The sequence below is a fragment of the Peromyscus eremicus genome, chromosome 12, assembly GCF_949786415.1.
Source record: "Peromyscus eremicus chromosome 12, PerEre_H2_v1, whole genome shotgun sequence".
Taxonomy (NCBI): domain Eukaryota; kingdom Metazoa; phylum Chordata; class Mammalia; order Rodentia; family Cricetidae; genus Peromyscus; species Peromyscus eremicus.
Window position 1 is genome coordinate 18100206 of NC_081428.1, and position 20084 is coordinate 18120289.

Consider the following 20084-nt stretch of genomic DNA (forward strand, 5'->3'; position numbering starts at 1 on the left):
AACATGTGATTATTGGTCTATGTAAAAGAGGCTTTCAGATAATTTTTTTTATTTAAGAAATTTTATTTCATTTTACATGCCAACCACTGTTCCCCCTCCCTCCCCTTCCCCCACTCTCCACACCCCCCCACCTCTCCATCCACTCCTCATAGGGAGGAAGGCCTCCCTTAGGTAGTCAACACAGGCTAGCATACCAAGGTGGGTCAGGACCAAGCCCCTCACCCGACGCAACAAGCCTGAGTAAGGCATTCCACCATAGGAAATAGTCTCTAAAAAGCCACTTCATGTACCTAGGGTAAGTCTTGGTTCCCATTGCCAGGGGCGCCACAACCAGATCAAGCCACACAACTGTCACCCACCTTCAGAGGGTCTAGTATGGTCCCATGCAGGCTCCCCAGCTGTCAGTTCTGAGTCTGTGGGGGGACAGGATCATGATGGAGGAAACCACAGAGGCAACTTTCAGAGAACTTTAAGGCCAGGAGTACATATGTTTTTGTGTGCTTGGCTCCAACCACCTGTGTACACCACACAGAGATATACAATCACAGAAAATGAGGCACAAATAAAACAAGCTGTCCAAAATAAACAATCAGAATCACACATACATTATCCAACTGCATCCCTGAAGCCAGGGATAGTCAGAAGCAAGAATCACACCAGTGACGAAAGATCCCTCTGTCACAGATGACTGCCTTTGGAGAGAGAATATAACTATTACAAAAGCTAAGTAAAATAAACATATAGCAAGGTAATGATCATTTATAAGTGCACCTAATTGTCCTGGAAGAATCCAGATGTAACAGTCATAGGCACCTAAACACTGGCCTAGCAGCTTCCTTTATGGTAAAGGCCTTTGTAATATCTATTTGTATGTCCATTTCCAACTTCAAACTTCTGTCTACTACCCTATATTTCTACCCTCACTCAGGACCATATTTACCTTATATATAATGATATAAATTAACATAATAGAACACTATTGTCTTTCATGCCCTATAGTCATTTGACTCGCAGAATACTCAAATATCCTGGATGTCTCTTACCATAAGTACCTGTTCCTTAGGACTCACTGCTGACTTTGTCTTCTCTCCAGGATGTCCTAATAAATTATTTGAAAAACATTTTTATACTACTGTTTAATTTGCTTCCCATAATACAGTGTATAATCTACAACTGATAAAAATTCCATGATTTACTTGAAACTAAATTTATAACATGCTTCTTCATTATTACTCAAAACCTTTCAGTGTCTTCCTACTTCACTAAGCAAATCATTTTTTTTCTGTTTTCTTTCTTTCACTCTTAAAAAGATAAAACAAACATGCTGTGAGATGGTCTGTATGTCAAGTGTGTTGTTGATTGGTCAGGAAATAAATCACTGATTGGCCGTTGGCTAGGCAGGAAGTATAGGCGGGACAAGGAGGAGAATAAAGCTGGGAAGTGGAAGGCTGAGTCAGAGAGACACTGCCAGTCGCCACAATGAGAAACAGCATGTGAAGATGCCGGTAAGCCATGAGCCACGTGGCAAGGTACAGATTTGTGGAAATGGATTAATTTAAGCTGTAAGAACAATTAGCAAGAAGCCTGCCACGGCCATACAGTTTGTAAGCAATATAAGTCTCTGTGTTTTCTTGGTTGGGTCTGAGTGGCTGTGGGACTGGCAGGTGAGAGAGATTTGTCCTGACTGTGGGCCAGGCAGGAAAACTCTAGCTACATAAACAAACAAATAAAAAAACCCTAAGGATCCACATGTCTCTACTTCTGAATGCTGTGATTAAAGGTATGTAACATTATTCCTGGCTTGAGTAATTTTTTTTAAAAGACAAAACAAATACCACTTGATATTGGATAACCAATTGGTGGGCTCTTCCTTGGGAAAGACCATCTCTGTCACTCCCACCTTTCCTTTCATTCTTAGAGTTCTTTGTAAGGAGCTGAGATCTCCTGGTACTTCCCTATCCACATGAGCCTATCTATTGCTGTTGTCTTCAGTCAACTCACATTTAATCAGTTATCTTGGTGAGACTTTATAGTGTAGCTCTTATTACTAGAACACACAATCTCACAGCAAACTCCCTGTTCCTCTGGCTCTAACAATATTTGAGCCCTTCTTCTGCAATGATCTCTGAGCCTTATGAGTGAGAGTAGCATTAGAGGTCTACCCATTAGGACTGGACGCCACAGCTGTGTGGAATTGTGGTTTACAGAGTGATCGACATGTGTTTCAAAGTGAAGTTTCCTTTGTGCAGTTTGAGGACTTTACTTAGTCATGGAAGCATACATACAAGTACGTTATCCAGAGCGGGCTGTACTTAAGCATTTAGGGATTGATATTTATATTAGGATGCATATGTTTATGGAACAACAATTAATGAGAAAAGAGACTATGGAGGTGAAAGAGAACAAAGAAGGTTAGATGGGAATGTTTGGTGGGAGGAATGAGAAGGGGAGGGTGCTGTAATTATAATCTCAAAAAAATAATAAATGATTTGGAAATTGAAATGAATAGATGACTATAAACTCACCCAAACTAATAATTATTATTCCATAGTACAAAGAATAAAGAAGTTTTATGATTTCCCCAGAAAATAGTTTTGCCAATTAACAAATTTATAGAAATTTCTGTAGATGAAAAAGTAAATAAATTTAAGTAGAGGGTTTATATATCATGAAATTTGCTTTATTATACAAGATATAATTTTTATAAATATGAAAAATTAGTCCTTACTTTGGCCAAATTATTCCATTATTCTTTTATAATAGGTAAAATATTTGTCTCTTTGTCTTCTTCATTTTTGTGTATGACTTTATCACATACTCACAAATATCTCAATAAAATGTTTCAGCAGTAAATTCTTCCATGCACAAGGTATTGAGCTCTCAATATATAGAATTGTTGCTACCATCACTTATTTTTTTAATATTTATTTATTTTTCTGTATATGAATGTTTTGCCTTTATGCCCTTGGAGTAGAGATGAGATATCAGATCCCAGAACTGTTGTTGCAAAGCAGGTCTCTCAATCAAAACTGAAGTTGTCATGGCTAGTCTTCAAACCAAAATGCTTTGGGAAATCCAATTTCCATCTTCTGAGGCTGGAATTATATGTGACCACAATGTCCACGTAGTATTGATATGGGTTCTGCGCTCCCAATGCACTTCCTCACATTGACATGGCAAGTGATTCACCACTGAACAATCTCTCCAGCCCTAACTTAAGTATGTTCTAAAGATTAATGTTTACAGCTGGGCAGGGGTGGTGCACAACTTTAATCTCAGCACTCAGAAAGCAGAGCCAGGTGGATCTCTGTGAGTTTGATGCCAGCCTGGTCTACAGATCAAGATCCAGGACGGGTACCAAAACTACACAAAGAAACCTTCTTTTGAAAAAAAACAAAAAGAAATAAAAAAGATTAATGTTTTCAACTAGAAACAACAGACAATAATGAAAAACACTAACAGATAATACACAGAAATATTGAAATCGATATTTTTTAATATGGCTAAAACAGAGTCACACTACACAAGAACTAAGCATGGTAGTTTACCCATGCATGGCTTCATCTGAGGATAGGAAAACCCTTTCCATTTCAGCATCTGTTATTATTTCATAGTCTAAGGCCTTGGCACATGCAAGAGAAAACTCAGTCAGGACTCCTTATAACATAGGCATCTGTGAAGGTCAGAGCCCATGAGATGGATATTGCTGTTTGAGGTTTCAATATTCATATCTTTTTCAGAGAGATTAAAAAAAACACCCAAAGGCCTGGACATTTTCTTTGATCCTTTCAGGAATGTAGCTTTTAGGAAAGATAGCCACTCTTGTTAAATTTTGAATTCTAAAAATCTTGAGTTTCTTAGGCACCGTAGTTCTTTCTCCATTGAATTCAGAAGTGAATTCTTTAACCAAGGTGTAGATCCATTCATCCAGGTCCACAAAGTTCTGTGTGAAAATAAGACAATGTAATATTGTTTCCAATAATTCAGAAACTTTGGCTGCCTGACATATTAGTGGCACTCAACTGGATTAACTGTTGAGTACCTTGGTGCTGAGTCCTGGTTTGGTGAGTGAGTGGGATGAATTCTGACTTCTAGTTAAAATCAGAGACTCCGAGGGGGTTGACTAAGCCAGTACCCCTGCATGCTTGTAAGTCTCAAGTGATACACAGATGTGATTTGTGTGGTCACCATTTGCAAATCTTGTCTGTGGATTAGCTTCATCTCCAAACTTAAAGGCCACAGGCATTTCAGTAATGTAAAGGCCCACATAATCCATACTGAGGACCCTGAGACTCCTTTCCAGTGACAGGCTGCATGTCTCAGAAGTGTGATTTGTAGTCTACAGTTTTCCACAGTAGAAAAATCTCCTTTTTCCACTTTCCCTTCTGTTTTCTTCCCTCTGGTGGCCTCATTGGATCCATGATTTTTTTTTTATAAGCTTGAGTTCTGTCAAGGCGTACAGATGGCCATGTTCTCTGACTCCACACAGTTCCCTGTGGGAGCCTGATAAACTCCTATTGATTGAAATTCAAAACAAATCATCCTTTGCTTTTCCTTCCAAAAGATTAAATCCCCAGGTTATAAAGTGTCAAAGAGCCCCCTAAGTGACTACTTAGGAAAAGCTACTTAGAGCAGACTCCCAGAGTAGGGGCACATAAAGCTGCTGTGTAAAGGAAAAGATGCAGTGGAACCAAAAAGCCCACATCAGCATAACACCAAGGAAGAGGTATCACAAACTCCAGGCTCTAGCATCCATATTTCCACGCCAAGCATTCCATTGGCCATAGGCTTAGAATAAGCAACTAAACCTAGCCTCATCAAGCTCATTAATGAAAATGTGTGGAGGCTCTATGAAAGGGCTATAGGATAAGACATCCAGATAATCAGTTCAAGTAGATTATCATAGTTAGAGTTTCTATTGCTGTGAAGAGACACCATAACCACAACAACTCTTACAAAAGAAAACATTTAATTGGGTGGCTTACAGTTGAGAGGTAGGTTCAGTCCATTATAGTGGGACATGGCAGCTTGCAGTCAAACATGGTACTAGAGAGGTAGCTGAGAGTTCTACATCTTTCATAGGCAACAGAAAGTGGTCTGTCTTATTGGGCGTGGGTTCAATATTTATGAGACTTCAAAATCCACCTCCACAGTGACATACTTCCTCCAACAGGGCCACACCTACTCCAACAAAGCCACATCTCCTAATAGAGCCATTCCCTTGGGGGCCATTTTCTTTTGAACCACCACATTCCACTCCCTGGCCCCAAAAGGATTATAGTCATATCACAACACAAAATGCATTTAATCTAACTTCAAAAGTCTTCATAGTCAATTCTCAAAATTGTTTAAAATTCCAAAGCCCTAAGTATTTCTGAGACTCATAGCAATTCTTAACTGTAATCCCTTGTAAAATTGAAATAAAAAAAAAAACCAGATCACATACTTCTAACATATAATGGCAAAAGATTGACATTACCATTCCAAATCAGAAGTAAGTGAGCATAGTAAGGAAACACTGAACCAAAGCAAGACTGAAAACAATCTGGGTAAACTTCGAACACTGCATCTCCATGTCTGAAGTCAAAACTATCTTCAGATGTCCAACTCCTTTCCGTTTTGTTGAGTGCAACACACTTCATTCTCTTGGACTGGTTATAGGCCCTGTTAGAAGCTCTCCTAGGCAGGTATCTCTTGGTTCTGGCATCTCCAACATTTTGGGATCTCAAAGGCAATCAAGGCTTCACCTTCACAGCTTTACACAATGGCTCCTCTAGCCTTCCACTGAGGGACACCCCTGACACATGCCTAGCTTCAGCAGCTTTCCATAGTCTTGGAGGAACATTCCATATTCCCTTTCTTCTATCCTTGACTCTAAAGCCAGAACCATGTGGCTGAAATTGCCAAGTTCTGCTGCTTGCTGGGGCTGGAACACGGTCTCCTCATTCAATTATATCAGCACCATTTTTTTTGTTTGTTTTTTGTTTTTGTTTGTTTGTTTGTTTGTTGTTTGTTTTTTTTTTTGATGGTTTCCTTCACTACCTAAGCTTTACTGTCCTGAAACTGGATCTGTAGACCAGGCTGGGCTCAAACTCAAAGATCTGCCCGCCTCGGCCTCCAGAGTGCTGTAATTAAAGGCATGGACCATCACACCTGGCTCTGATCTTGCCTGTTCTTTAACTCCTTTTCACAAATTGGAAGCTTAGTTTCATGGGCTCTTGCTCTGAGGACACCATTCTCTTCATTCTATTTAACATCAGACTGTTCTTTTATCTGTTTACCTCCTTGAAGATGGGATTTAGTGCCATTCTACTTCTTTGTCCTTTTTCTTCTTGAAATGTATATTTTATATTTTTCCTAGCTCAGCTTGCTCCTTTTCATTATAGATCTTCATAAGATTGAACAATAATAACCACACATCAGAGTCAATACTAGCCTTTCTTGAGATTTCCTCTGCCAATACAATTAATCCAAAACTCTTCAAATTAACCTCAGGCAGATTTCTTTTTCAGAAAAGGGAGAAAAGCAGCCACATTCTTAACCAAACTATTACAAGAACAGTTTTTAGGCCACATGCTAAAATTCTTCTCCTTTGAAACCTCTTGAACAGGTGCCCCCACAATTCAAATCAGCCTCAGCACTACTGTCTTCCATGCTCTTACTGGTATGGCCTATGGAGCCCTGCTTAAAGCATTCAGCTGCTTTTCTCATCCAAATTCCCAAATCCACATTTCTCCAAGCAAAAATGTGGTCTGGCCTAACACAGCAATAACCTAGTCCCTGGTACCAACTTCTGTGTTAGTTAGGGTTTCTATTGCTGTGAAGAGACACCATGACCACAGCAACTCTTATAAAGACAACATTTAATTGGGGCTGGCTTACAGTTTAGAGATTTAGTCCACTGTCATCATGGCTGAAAGACTGGCAGTGTGCAGACAGGCAGGGTGCAGGAGAGATTAGCAAAAGCTCTATGTCTGGATCCACAGGCAGCAGGAAGTGGCAATGACACACTGGCCAGGCTTGAGCATCTGAGACCTCAAAGCCTTTCCTCTTAGTGATGTACTTCCTCCAACAAAGCCATGCCTACACCAACAAGGCCACGCCTCCTAATAGTGCCATTCCCTGTAAACCTATGGGAGGCATTTTTGTTCAGCCCACCACACTGAACTTCCATGAAGGAATTTTATACTGTTTAGCTATGAACTTAAGCTCAGTTATCTCTTGCCTGGTTAGTATACTTGGCAAGTGTCAATCACATTTTTTTTCATTTACTTTATGATTCATACCTTTTATATCTTGATTGAAAATTCATTAACTATTTCAAGACACAAAATATAGTCTCCTCTTGATACTGTTATACTTTTTTAAATTTATTTATATTTTATGAATTGGCCAAAGGTGCTTTTAAACATGTTAACTTAATATATTAAAGAAATTTGAAAGTTTCATTTCTTCCTGCAAATACATAGACAATTAGTTACTAATGTTTATTTTAAAAGTATGTTTATTTCATTATGATCTACTATGTCACAATTAAAGAAATATTTGTGTGTGCATGTGTATACATGTATCTGCTTGTGTGTGTATATGTATTTTTCTAAGTATGTGTCTCTTTCTTTACTCTATCCTTTTACCACTCTACCTTTCAGCCAATAACAAACTATCTTCATGAATGTATCTTTAAAAAACTCTTTTAATCCTGTATTATGTGTATTCTAAATACGTTTCTATTAATCAAGATAATTTGTACTGTTCTCCATTATTTGGGGTATGTATGTATTTGACAATGATATTACAATTCAACTAGACCTTTGAAATCTGGGGAGAGAAATTAGAATTTTATCTAAGAAGTAAGAATTGATTTCTTAATTTTGTTTAATAATATAATCAACAGACAAAACCAAATTTCTAAATATACTTAAACCTACTTGATTTAATATGAGTGAAGTTTTAGTCTGTAATGACCATGTCTTGCTCACACTGTTTGAAATTTCTAGGTATTTCATGTTTTCTTGTTCTTTGTAAATGATTATTTTTAAAAACGCATTTCTGTTAATCTCAACAATTTAAAAGTATAATTAAATACATTTCAATTGTTTGTCATATCCCATAGTATTCCTTTTCATTTTAGTAGGATTTAGCCTGAATAACCTCTATTTTATTTCTTTCATTCCATTGTTAAAGCTGTCCATTTCCCTTTACTTTTTTATTGCATTAACTAAGCATACTAACATAAAACACAATTAAAATAATGAGGGTGAACCCCTTTTTTCTTTTCCTCAAACAAAAATTCTCACTTAATGTGTGACATGATACATCTTACAAATGCATATTCTTAGACATGTATTAAAATGCTCACATTGCCTCTCATTTTATGAACAGAAACCAGAAACATGCCAATATTGACTAAGACTAGAATGAAATCTATATGCTGATCGGGAGGATAACATTCGGGACCGAACAAAATGGTTAAAATATAGTTATCCAGAGCTGTAGGAGAAACATAAATTCACAATGTTGCTCAATTTTAAACCAGGAAATATCTAAAATCTGACCATGTATGTTGGCAAAAAACATTGCTTCTGTGAAATTTTAAAAAAATGAAATATTAAAAAATACAAGTTTGATTTTTTTCTTTTTTATTGAAAATAGATTTTTTTCTTCTTAATGTTGTTGGAGAGTGACAATATGCTATACACAAAGAGATTCTTTGGGATAAGATTGCTTCTTTTAATGTTGTATATATAATAGTGTAGTCTATGCTGCATATCTTGATAGAAACATTCTTTGATGTACATTTTTAGAGTTTTTAATGGTTCCTTATATTTAAAAGTAGTGTGTGTGTGTATGTGTGTGTGTGTATGTGTGTGTGTGTGTGTGTGTGTGTGTGTGTGTGTGTGTATTGTTCAGGTGTGGTGTGTTTACCAACATTATAGACTTTATCAAGTCAATATGACTAATCTCCTCAAGTTGCAACCAGTTCACATTCAATCTTATTAACACACATTTCCATTTCAAATATGTTTCAGAATTAAATTATGTTCATCTCATAATGAAAGCATAGAAAGGCTCTCAATCTCACATTGACTTGCTACTCTTTGTGTTGCATTGATCTTTCTATCAGCAAGCCTAAGAACTAATAGCTTTAGGGATGGATGGACACAATTTCGCCAATGCAGCACCTACTCAACTGTCATAGATTTGGAGTTGGAAATTGATCTCACACATTTCAAGCTTCAAATACTATTTGTTAGTAGAGAAAGTGATTAAAGAGAAGGAGCTCATTTTTTTTTTTGCCAAACTTCCAGAAAGATTTAACATATTTCTTCTGAAAGATACTTAAGATCATGATGATTCTGAAACCAGGATACTTAGCCCAATGTGAAATAATTTAATGTATTTATTTAAAGTGTATTACTTACTTAAGGTATAACTATTCTTCAATTTGTTAACTCTGTATGCATTGTATGAAATCAAGCATTCATAGTTTTTTAGTACTCTACAATTCTCTATTCCTTGATTAAGATCATAATCTTGACCCCACATGAATTAGCTATGCCCAATGAGTTCTGATCATATTTGTACAATGAGTTATGTTCATATTCACCCTTCCTCCCCCAACATTTACCCAAATATCCTACCAAACAGATAACTTGCTCACTCTAGCTCATTTCTGCTTTGTTCACAATATTCAGCAAAAGGAAACAACCTAGATGTTAATCAATAATAATGACTAGATAATTAAAATATGATACATTTACACATGGAAATATTATGCAGCTAGGAAGAAAAAGGAAATTTTGAAATTTGCAAATAAATATAGTAATGGAAGCAATAGTCCTGAGTGAAGCAACTCAGGCCCAGAAAGACAAATATAACAGGTTTTCTCTCATTTGTGGACCTTAAACACTTTGAATCATGAGATATATTTGTTACATCTGGAATGTCTACAAAATTCAGAAAATTACTAATGACCATGGAGAGGAGAGGGGCTTTCAAGAAAGGGAAGAAAGTAATCACTGGTATTAAGGATTATAGGGGAATTTTGATACAGTGTGGGGTAAATTGAGTTTGGGAAGAGGAGAACAGAATAGAAGAGGGAAACTGAGAGTGAAAAATAACATTAAAGACATTTCAAAAAAGACACGTAGAAATATAATACACATATTGATAAAATGTATGTACACATAGACATAAACGTGACAAATGAGATTGTCGTACAATGGGGCAACAATGCCCCTACTCAACACTAGAGGCTAAGAAATAAAACATCCAGTGCCAGGAGTAGGCTACTTCTTTTCAAGTTGTTGGCCAATGAGGTCTCAAGGATTCCCAGATATTACAACTGTTAGCGTTCCCTATCAGCCTTCAGAACTGAAATCTAAGACCATATTGATGAAGACATCATATACTTGAATTATATAGCATGGAGAAATTAAGCTGATACTAACCTGCAAATGTTTTTCCATGCTAGCTAGCCTTCACAGTACTGGACACCATTATGCATGCTACTAGAAAAAAAGAACAAGCATTGATCATACCTAGCTGTGAACTATGCAAACTCAAATAATGAATGACCTAGCAAGATATGGCCACTGGAACAATAATGGCAGGAACATCATGGAAGAGAATAACTTTTGTGACTAGATTTAAAGACTGATTTGGAAAGTGAAACCCATATGTGGCAATATTATCAGTGTAAGAATCTGTAACCAGGCAAATCATAAGTCCTAGAAAAGAATCTACTACTATTAGTTTGCTAAAAATAAATAATATTAAATTAATTACTAATAACCTAATATCTGTGTACCTTCAGATTAAGGCATATACCAATTCTTATCAGAGAAGTTTCTCTTTGCAGTAGATGCTAATCAACACAGAGTCTCACAACTGGCCAAGATGCAGTGAATAAATGACTTCAGACTGTTCAAGTTGAAAAAGGAACATTTATACTTCATCCCCTTCTCCTCAGAGCTCAAGAATTAATTCAGAGGAGGGGCTGAGGGAGTTTCAGAATCAGTGATGGATAACTGCAAGGAAATAGTGTCTCTGGACACAATAGGGCCACTTTGCATATGAACTCATAGCGGTTGTGGCAATATGTACAAGACTTGTGCATTTGCAAGGGAGACCAAATTCCAACCAATGGAGGGAGTTGGGCTGGAAGTTTCACCTCTAACCAATGAGCTATTGGTGCTTGTTTGCTTCTGGAAAAGGAACGGTGAGCTTTATTTAAGTAGGCCCTGAAAAGTCATTTTGTCTCAGTGGGCAGCCACATATCCAGTGGTATCTGGACAGCACACATTGCCCCTGATGAGATGGAACAAGCAACAAGATGCAGAGTTGGGTGAGAAGGGGGAAGAAGGTGCACCTGGGAAGTGCTGGGGTAGGAAGAATGAACAGGATCAAAACTCATGTGTACAAAATCTTCAAAGGGATAATCAAACAAGAGAGCATTAACAGGAGTAAGAAAGTAAATCAACGTTTCAGAATGTCAATACAGGGACTAGAGATGACTTGATTGGTAAGAACACTTGTTGCCCTTGCAGAGTACCAGAGGTAGATTCACAGAACCCATATCAGGTATCCCCCATAACTGTTGAAACTTGAGTTCCAATAGATTCACATCCTTTTCTAGGCTCCATGGACACCTGTGTCAGAAGTACTGACAAGGAGGCACACACATACAAAAGTCAAATTAAATTAAAAATTTAAAAACATAAACATTGTAATCTTTAGATCTCACATGCATATAATATGTGTGTGCTTGTGTGTGTGTGCTTGTGTGTGTGTGTGTGTGTGCGTGTGTGTGTGTGTGTGTGTGTGTGTGTGTGTGTGTGTGTGTGTGTGTTATTGAAAGGAACAGGTAATTTTGAAAAGGGAGAAATGTGTAAGCAAGAAATTCAGTTTCTTCTCATTCCTTGTAGAGAAAAAAAAGCATGTAGTACCGTAGCTACGTGTTGACTTTCCAATAGATTCATAACTATTTTACAGTTGTTAGTTGTGTACATTTTTATTTAACTAACACAAAACATTTTAATACTGATTTCTATGTTTATAAACCTAGGCTTCCCATTTCTTGTTAGTGACTTTAGCTGTAGGGGAGTTACCCGAAGAAGCCATTCATGGTTATAACCCAAGAGCTGAAAAGGAAATTATAGCACAGAAGGGAAAACAATGGTTGGTAAAAATCTAGGAAGGAGGAAAATTAAACAGTTTATTGAAGCTGAAAATTCAATTCCTGAAACACTAAGTTGGAAAACTAAACCATGTAAAATGTTTTAACCATGAACTCTGTGCAAGTTAAGACTCGAAGAAAATGAATATTATTTAAGGCTGTTCACCTTACCCAGGAGTACATAACTTTATTACAACATGCTGCATCATCATGTTGTAGTATGGTGGGCACATTCTTTCAAGAACATATCCAATGAAATTTATTTAATGTTTGTCCTCAAATATTGTATGGTATTATTAGTAACTAACTTTCCTTATTCACAAAATAAAAACTGATGTGCAGAATAACTTAAAAATTGATAGACGGCCGGGCGGTGGTGGCGCACGCCTTTAATCCCAGCACTCGGGAGGCAGAGGCAGGCGGATCTTTGTGAGTTCGAGGCCAGCCTGGTCTACAGAGCGAGATCCAGGAAAGGCGCAAAGCTACACAGAGAAACCCTGTCTTGAAAAAAGCAAAAAAAAAAAAAAAAAAAAAAAATTGATAGACAAATGTCCACATCATCCCAGGAATTAATGGTCAAAAATGAATATAGTTAGTAGTAAAGTACAAGCACCACAGTGTCAGAAGAAGGCTCAGAAAGGCTCAGAATATTCTTAGCTACTGCCAAGAATATTCAAAGGTATTCAAAGCTTCTATAATGCAAAGGACACTGTCAAAAGACAAAACAGCAACCCAGAGAATGGGAAAAGATTTTCACCAACCCCACATCTAACAGAAGGCTGACCTCCAAAAATATAAAGAACTCAAAAAACTAGACATCAAAAACTCAAATAATCCAATTTAAAAAATGAGTACAAACCTAAATATAGAATTCTCCACAGAAGAATCTCAAATGGCTAAGAAATACTTAAGATGTTCAACATCCTTAGCCATCAGGGAAATGAAAATCAAAATGACTCTGGAATTCTATCTTACACCTGTCAGAGTGACTAAAATCAAAAACACAAATGGCAGCTTATGCTAGAGAGGGTTGGAGCAAGGAGAATACTCCTCCATTGCAGGTGGGAGTGCAAACTTGTCTAGCCACTTTGGAAATCAATATGAAACTTTCTCAGAAAATAGGTAATGCACCTGCCTCAAGACCCAGCTATACCACTCTTGGGAATATACCCAAAGGATGCTCCATCATACCACAAGGACACTTGCTTAATTATGTTTATACCAGAGTTCTTCATAATAGCCAGAACCTGGAAACAATCTAGATGCCCCTCAACCAAAGAATGGATAAAAAAATGTGGTACATTAACACAATGGAGTATTACTCAGCTGTAAAACACAATGACATCGGGAAATTAAAAGGCAAATGGATGGAACTAGAAAAATCATCCTGAGTAAGGTAACCCAGACCAAGAAAGACAAATACTGCTATGTACTCACTCATCGATAACCATGCTACAATCCACAGACCCAGAGAGGCTAGGTAATAAAGAGGGCCCAAGTGGGGGGAAAACACGAATCTCCCTGGGAAGGGGAAATAGAAGAGAACTGTTTGGACTGGGAATGGGTGGAGATAGGAACTTGAGAGATCAGGTTGGGAGACGGATAGAAAGGGAAAATACTGAAAGAAATGTGCAGAAATTGGAGCATGGGAGGGGGAGCACATTTCGGAGTCAGGTGAAAACCAGATGCAAGGGAACTAAGACTCCACCAATAGTAGATATGTAGTCTCTTACTATCAAAATGGTGACTACTCCATTTTTCATCAGAGAGCCTTCATCCAGTAACTGATGGAAGCATATGCAGAGACCCACAGTCAAACATTAGACCAAAGTCAAGGACTCCTGCTAAAAAGAGGGAGGAAGAATTGTAGTAGCCAGAGGGGTCAAGGACATTACAAGAAAACCCAAAGAAACAACTAATCTGGCTCATAGGAACTCACAGTCTTAACCAACTACCAGGGAGCCTGCATGGGACCAACCTAGAACCTCTACATAAATGTAACAGTTTACTTGACTTGTAACAGTGGGACCAAGAGCTGTCACTAATGTTTAGACAGGCTCCTAGGAACCTATTGTTCATACTGGATTGCCTTACCCAGCCTTAATGTGAGGGGAGGTGCTTAGTCTTACTACAGCTTGATATGCCGTGGTTTTTTGATACTCATGGGAGGCCTGTTCCTTTCTGAACAGAAACAGAGGAGGAGTGGATCGATGGCAGAGCAGAGGGGAGAGAGGGAGGGAACCAGAGGAGCAGAAGGAGGGGAGACTCCAGTCAGGTTGTAAAATAAATAAATTATTTTTTAAAGGGATTAAGGCAACTCAACAGAGCAAAATGGAAGGGAGTAAAGGCAGGTGCTAGACATGAACAGAAAGTGCTGACAGCTGGGAAGAAGACAGTTAATAAGCCCAAACAGATAGAACAAACATATGGATACTTTCTCATGACATACTACAGGTTTTAAGTTTTCTTTGAAAGTAAACAAACTCTAGAAAAAGTTTAAGGAAATAAAATGTTTGGATTATTGTAATAAATAGACATCTCTGTTGACAAAATAGCCTGGCTTGAAGAAAAGCTCCGTGATTGGAAATATCCAATTGTGTCTCCATGTAGAAAAATAATGGCCTTCAAAGAAAGACAGAAATGGAAACACATACACACACATTAAATATACATTAGGTAATACATATGATATATTAGATTAGATTTGATGTGTGCATATATAATAGATGCATGTGAAAAGTGGCATTTGAAATCAAGATCTCTATAACATGTAGTAGTAATTTGTATATAGAGAAAGGTGAGATCATGTAACATATGAGTGCAAGACTTTTAATTGGTAAGAAAGTTGAACTTGCAACTCTTCCCCACTTACCCTCCTGCCCTCACTTGTGTTTCTATGGAATCACAACATAAAAGTTCACTGTGTAGAATGTGCTGTTTGATATGGTAGAAGAATCAACTTTCAAATAAATGTGTTTAGCATGGTATGTGTCCCACAGGAAATCACCAAAACCATGATCTTGTTATCTTGTAGCAGACTTAGAGAAACTGAGACACGTGTGGAGCCAAATATTTTTGGTTTGCACTGTACACTAATGTTAAAATGTAGTGCACATTATGAGTGTTATTGAATACACACATATATACTTGGTAAGCACTGCTATTATCACCAACTGACGTATAAATCAACTACTATGTGATTCTGTAGCAAACCCCCAAGAGTTCATGACTGCTACTAGGACTCAAACACAGTCAAACAGATTCTACTGTAGGTTTTCCATCTTCATACTTAAGGCCATATGTTTGAATTTTCAAGTCTCTTTTTAATTAGAATTTATGTCAGTACAAATTATAAATTTAAAGCTATAAAAAAGCAGAAATCTTCATGATCCTCAAGTCTGAAACTTCTTAAGTCATTTTTCAGCTTATTGAAGAGTTTGTCATCACCTAGAAAATAGACATATTCTAAGAATATTCAGACACTGTGTAAGCTTGCTTCAATGAAAACGAAGCGTAAAATCAGTGAGTAAATTTGTGGCTGAGCAAGGCTGAGGACACTGTTGAGTAGGGAAACTATAGAAATGTCTGACAGATAATAGGAGAAATAATTTCAGTATAACTATTTGTGCAACATCATTTCCACCAATAAAACCATGTATTATACATTTGACATGGCCATGAAAGAGATTTTAAAGGTTCTAATAAAAAGAAATAAAGACTATGAGAATACGTATATGTTTATCAGTTTGATTTAATTATTTATTAATGTATGCATATTCCCTAGAAACATATTTTGTACTATAGAGTTATATCAATTTTATATGTTAATTAAGAAACATTTCTGGGAAATATACAAAAGCAATGTAAAGATGAATATATTTCTCACATTCTATATGGCAAAGAGTAGAGAAAGTGGTTTATGTTTTAAGAAACAAACTTGCATGGATTGAAAAAGTCCATAATTGCTAGATGTTATCAAAGTATCCAAATGTAAGTGAATTTCATGCCGTAGAAAGCCATTTTCCTGTGGGTGACAAAGTGGTTCTGCAAGGGTCCTATTTGTGTAGAATCAAAATCCAGTAGCAATTGCCAACCCCAGGGAGACATGAATATATCTTTTTGTTTTTATAGCAGGGACATCATAAATTGCATGTACTTCATATAAATTGAGGTGAATTCCTGCAGACTTAGTGAAGCAATCTTAGAATGTTTGCAGATTTATTCCAATTATATTTCTGCCCCATATTGGGAAGATGTCATAGAAAACACAGTGAAGTGCTTTAATGGGAACGGTGACATTGGTTTGAAGGGCCTTTAGAAAGTTGAATTTTTTTCAACTTGCATTTTTTGTTTTGGAATAACCCTCTAAGGGCTTTCTGTCTGAATTCCCAATCTTCATAAATCATATAGCATTTCATTTTCAGTAGTACTGTTAAAGAAATAGTGTTAATAAATTGCCAGGAACTGCTTCACACTCAAAATGATGCAGTTTTCCTAAGTGATATACTTTCATTATTGAAAAGAGATAAGTACTCACCCACTTTGGAGAGAAATGTGAATTCTGATGTGACATAAAACATAGAAAGATAATAGATAAGTATGATAGCCATGAAGGAAGAAGCATACAGGCTAAGTTGCACTCCCAACATTCACAGCGTTCTTGTACTGAAGTTTAACTGATTGAGAAACTCTGAGTGCCTTCATTCTGAATGTTTGTCCCTCAAAACAAGCCTACAAGTTTGCTTCACTGTTCATGAAGAGAAAAATGGCCTTCAGGAAATTACATTTTTAAGTAAATTTGCAGAAATTCAGGTTGAAACTTTCAAAGTGATAACTGCATTTAGCACCATCTATAGGTATCCAGCATAATAAACTAAGGGTACATTTTTCATATGCCGGCTGAGTTCTGTGTAAGGCCTCTACTAAATACCATATATTTCCCAACAGATTTGTTTGATGTATTTAGAAGCTTTAGAGAATAGCTTCAGGATGCCACCTCACACTTTCAACAACATTGAACAACAGTGACAGCTAAATAAAGATGTTAAAATGGTTCACGTATACTTTCCCTAAAACATAATAAACAAATTTAGTTTTTGCTTCCAGTGGCTGTAGAAGCATCCTTGAAGACTTTCTCTGCAGCTCCACACTCAGATTCATGTATCTTGGTTCTCATGATAATTTTCCCTCCAAAGTATTGTCATTTTAGATAAATGTGTAATAAATAGATACATGTGAAGAGACGAAGTTTTGAGATACTTTTGTCAAAACTTAACTCCACATGTGATATTTTTAGGTAGCGTAATATCACAATGATAAAAATCAGTGGATTTTAGATATGGTTTTCTTAAGAGGATTCCACTATACTTACAAAAACAATAAAATTATTAATAATTATAACAGATATAATTAATATTTAATTAATGATTTAAAATATTAATATTTTATTAATTATGTCAAAGTACATCTGGTGTGTACCTTCCATTTATCATAGACAATTAACACTGAAATAAAAATTAAAACAAAAGAAAAATATCCTCAATTGTGGTCAAGTAAGAAAGATCTTTAAATCTACATTAATGTAATTACAATACAAAGTACACCCTTAAGAGTGGCAGTGGGCAATTTCTGTCAGTTCCATGAGTGTCTCATAAAGGATAAAGAGGTGTGGGGCCTTTCTGAAGGTAAAAGTGCAGTTGGAACACCCTTCGAGATTAACAGAAAGGCAATTCAGGCCAAGATGGTAAGTCAAGCCAAAGTTGAGAAACAAGAAAAGGAAAAACAACCGGGCAGAGGTGAGGGTGTTTAACTTTTTGTTTCTTACATAAGCTTTGTGTTTCCACACAGATGCACAAAGTGAAGGTTGATGTCAGTAACAGTATTTGAAAGTTTGATTTGATGAGGATTGAAAACTACTTGAAAAAAGCATGTGTGTACATACACTAAGTAGTGATGTTTAATAAAATGATACCATCAATAGAATTAGTTCATTAGACAATATAAAAGCTGCTGAGTGCAAGCAAACAGGAATATGTTGATGAAACAGTTGCATAGTAACTATGGCGTTAAAAAGCAAAAAGGTAAATGCAGTGGATGTATAGTGAAAATAAAGTATATGTCTGGAAGAAAGGAAATCAGCAAATATTATTTAAATACTATTTTCAATTCTGTAATCAATTTTTGATCATATTTACAACTATAAAATTTTCAAACATGATTTTCCATAAAGGAAAGACAAATCTACTGTGACCTACAATATTTCATTATTAGTAATATTTCTCCAATATTGACATCATCAGAAATTATATTCTAAATCATTATCTTTGATATCACATACACAAACTTACTAAAGTAAACTAGAAAAAATATCCACCCTCATGAATTAGCCACATATGCTGTTTCTGCTTGGAAAACATCAGAAGTCAAATTATGTGGAAATGGCCAACTTTTTGCAAGTCAGCACTTGGATCTGAATTGAAATCTTCTGATTGATAAAGTTGGTACTGCTATCCTGGAAAATTTAACACATAAACTCAAGTACTAGATGCCAGTGGTACAAAAAATAAAGTCATTGACTCAGCTGTCCTCTTTTGCAAACATGAGATCTATGTATATTTTCTTTTAATTTTCATTTTTGCTGGCCTTATATAATCAGATCATTGATGTAAGTTCTGACCTTCCAGTTCAGACCCTCTGGAGGAATGAAGGCAGATGTCAAACACATACAATAGTTCCCAGAAATGAAATTCAGTTTCACCTTGAATTAAGAGGAGATAAAAGACATTAGCCACTATGTGACCCAGAGTTAATGATTTGATATCACCTACGTTGTGCTTTACAAAAATATATTAGGGGACACCCAAATACTTTCTCAACCTCTGAGCAAATAAGAAGGTTGCTGGGGAAAAGGATCTCAGCCTAATGATAAAAAGCAATTTAGGGTTAATTGCCAGCTCTTGAAGCAGTGGTACTGGTTCTTTGGTCTCTAGGGGAAATGTTGAACCTGAATGGAGAAGAGGGATTACTCCAGAAGGAAATATAATGGCACAATTTGGTGAGTTTGTGATTGCAGGTGCAATGGTCTGTTAAATGATGCATAATCCTCTGGAGAGGAACTTCCCAATTCAGAACTTAGTACTGAAAGCTTTATCAGGGACAGAGTAGTATAGTAGCTCTGGTCTGCATGTGTAGAATAGAAGTTGAAGAAATGGGTGGTTTTCAAGCTAAATAACTTTTGATGATAAACGAACCACAGTCTCACCAAAGGACACAATGAGATGGGCTGAAGAACTAGAAATGAGAGCATGAAATGTCTGCAAAAGTCTGCCTGGAAATCTCTGTGTGTGTATGTGTATGTGTGTGTATGAGTGTGTGTGTGTGTGTGTGTGTGTGTGTGTGTGTGTGTGTGTGTGTGTTTATCATCTTAGGTTATACTGATTTCCAGTATTTTTTAAGTTTAAGTGATGAACATTTAAAAGGTTATTTAAACTATGATATTTGGAAAAAATACATCGTCAAATTGGATCATTTCTTTTAGGGAGCTTAAATACTTAACCTTCAAGAAATTCTAATATTTTCTATGGATCCTGAAGAATAAATAGATTATCTGTCAAATCACAAAGAGTTTGAGAAATGATTTCTGAAGACTTTTATGAAGAATTATTAGTCACTAAACATGATTCACAAAATTATACATGATTAAGATACTATTTGTTAAAAGGTGATATATTTAACCATTTTGATAGGAATTTCTTTGTAATTTTAATTGTTCCTTCTACTTTTGGAAATAATATAACTACATTATTTCATTACACTATACTATAATTACATCATTAGTGTAAATACACAAAAATGGAAAAGAGAAAAGTTAAAGGAAAAAATAGAAGACTAATTAATATAATTATTG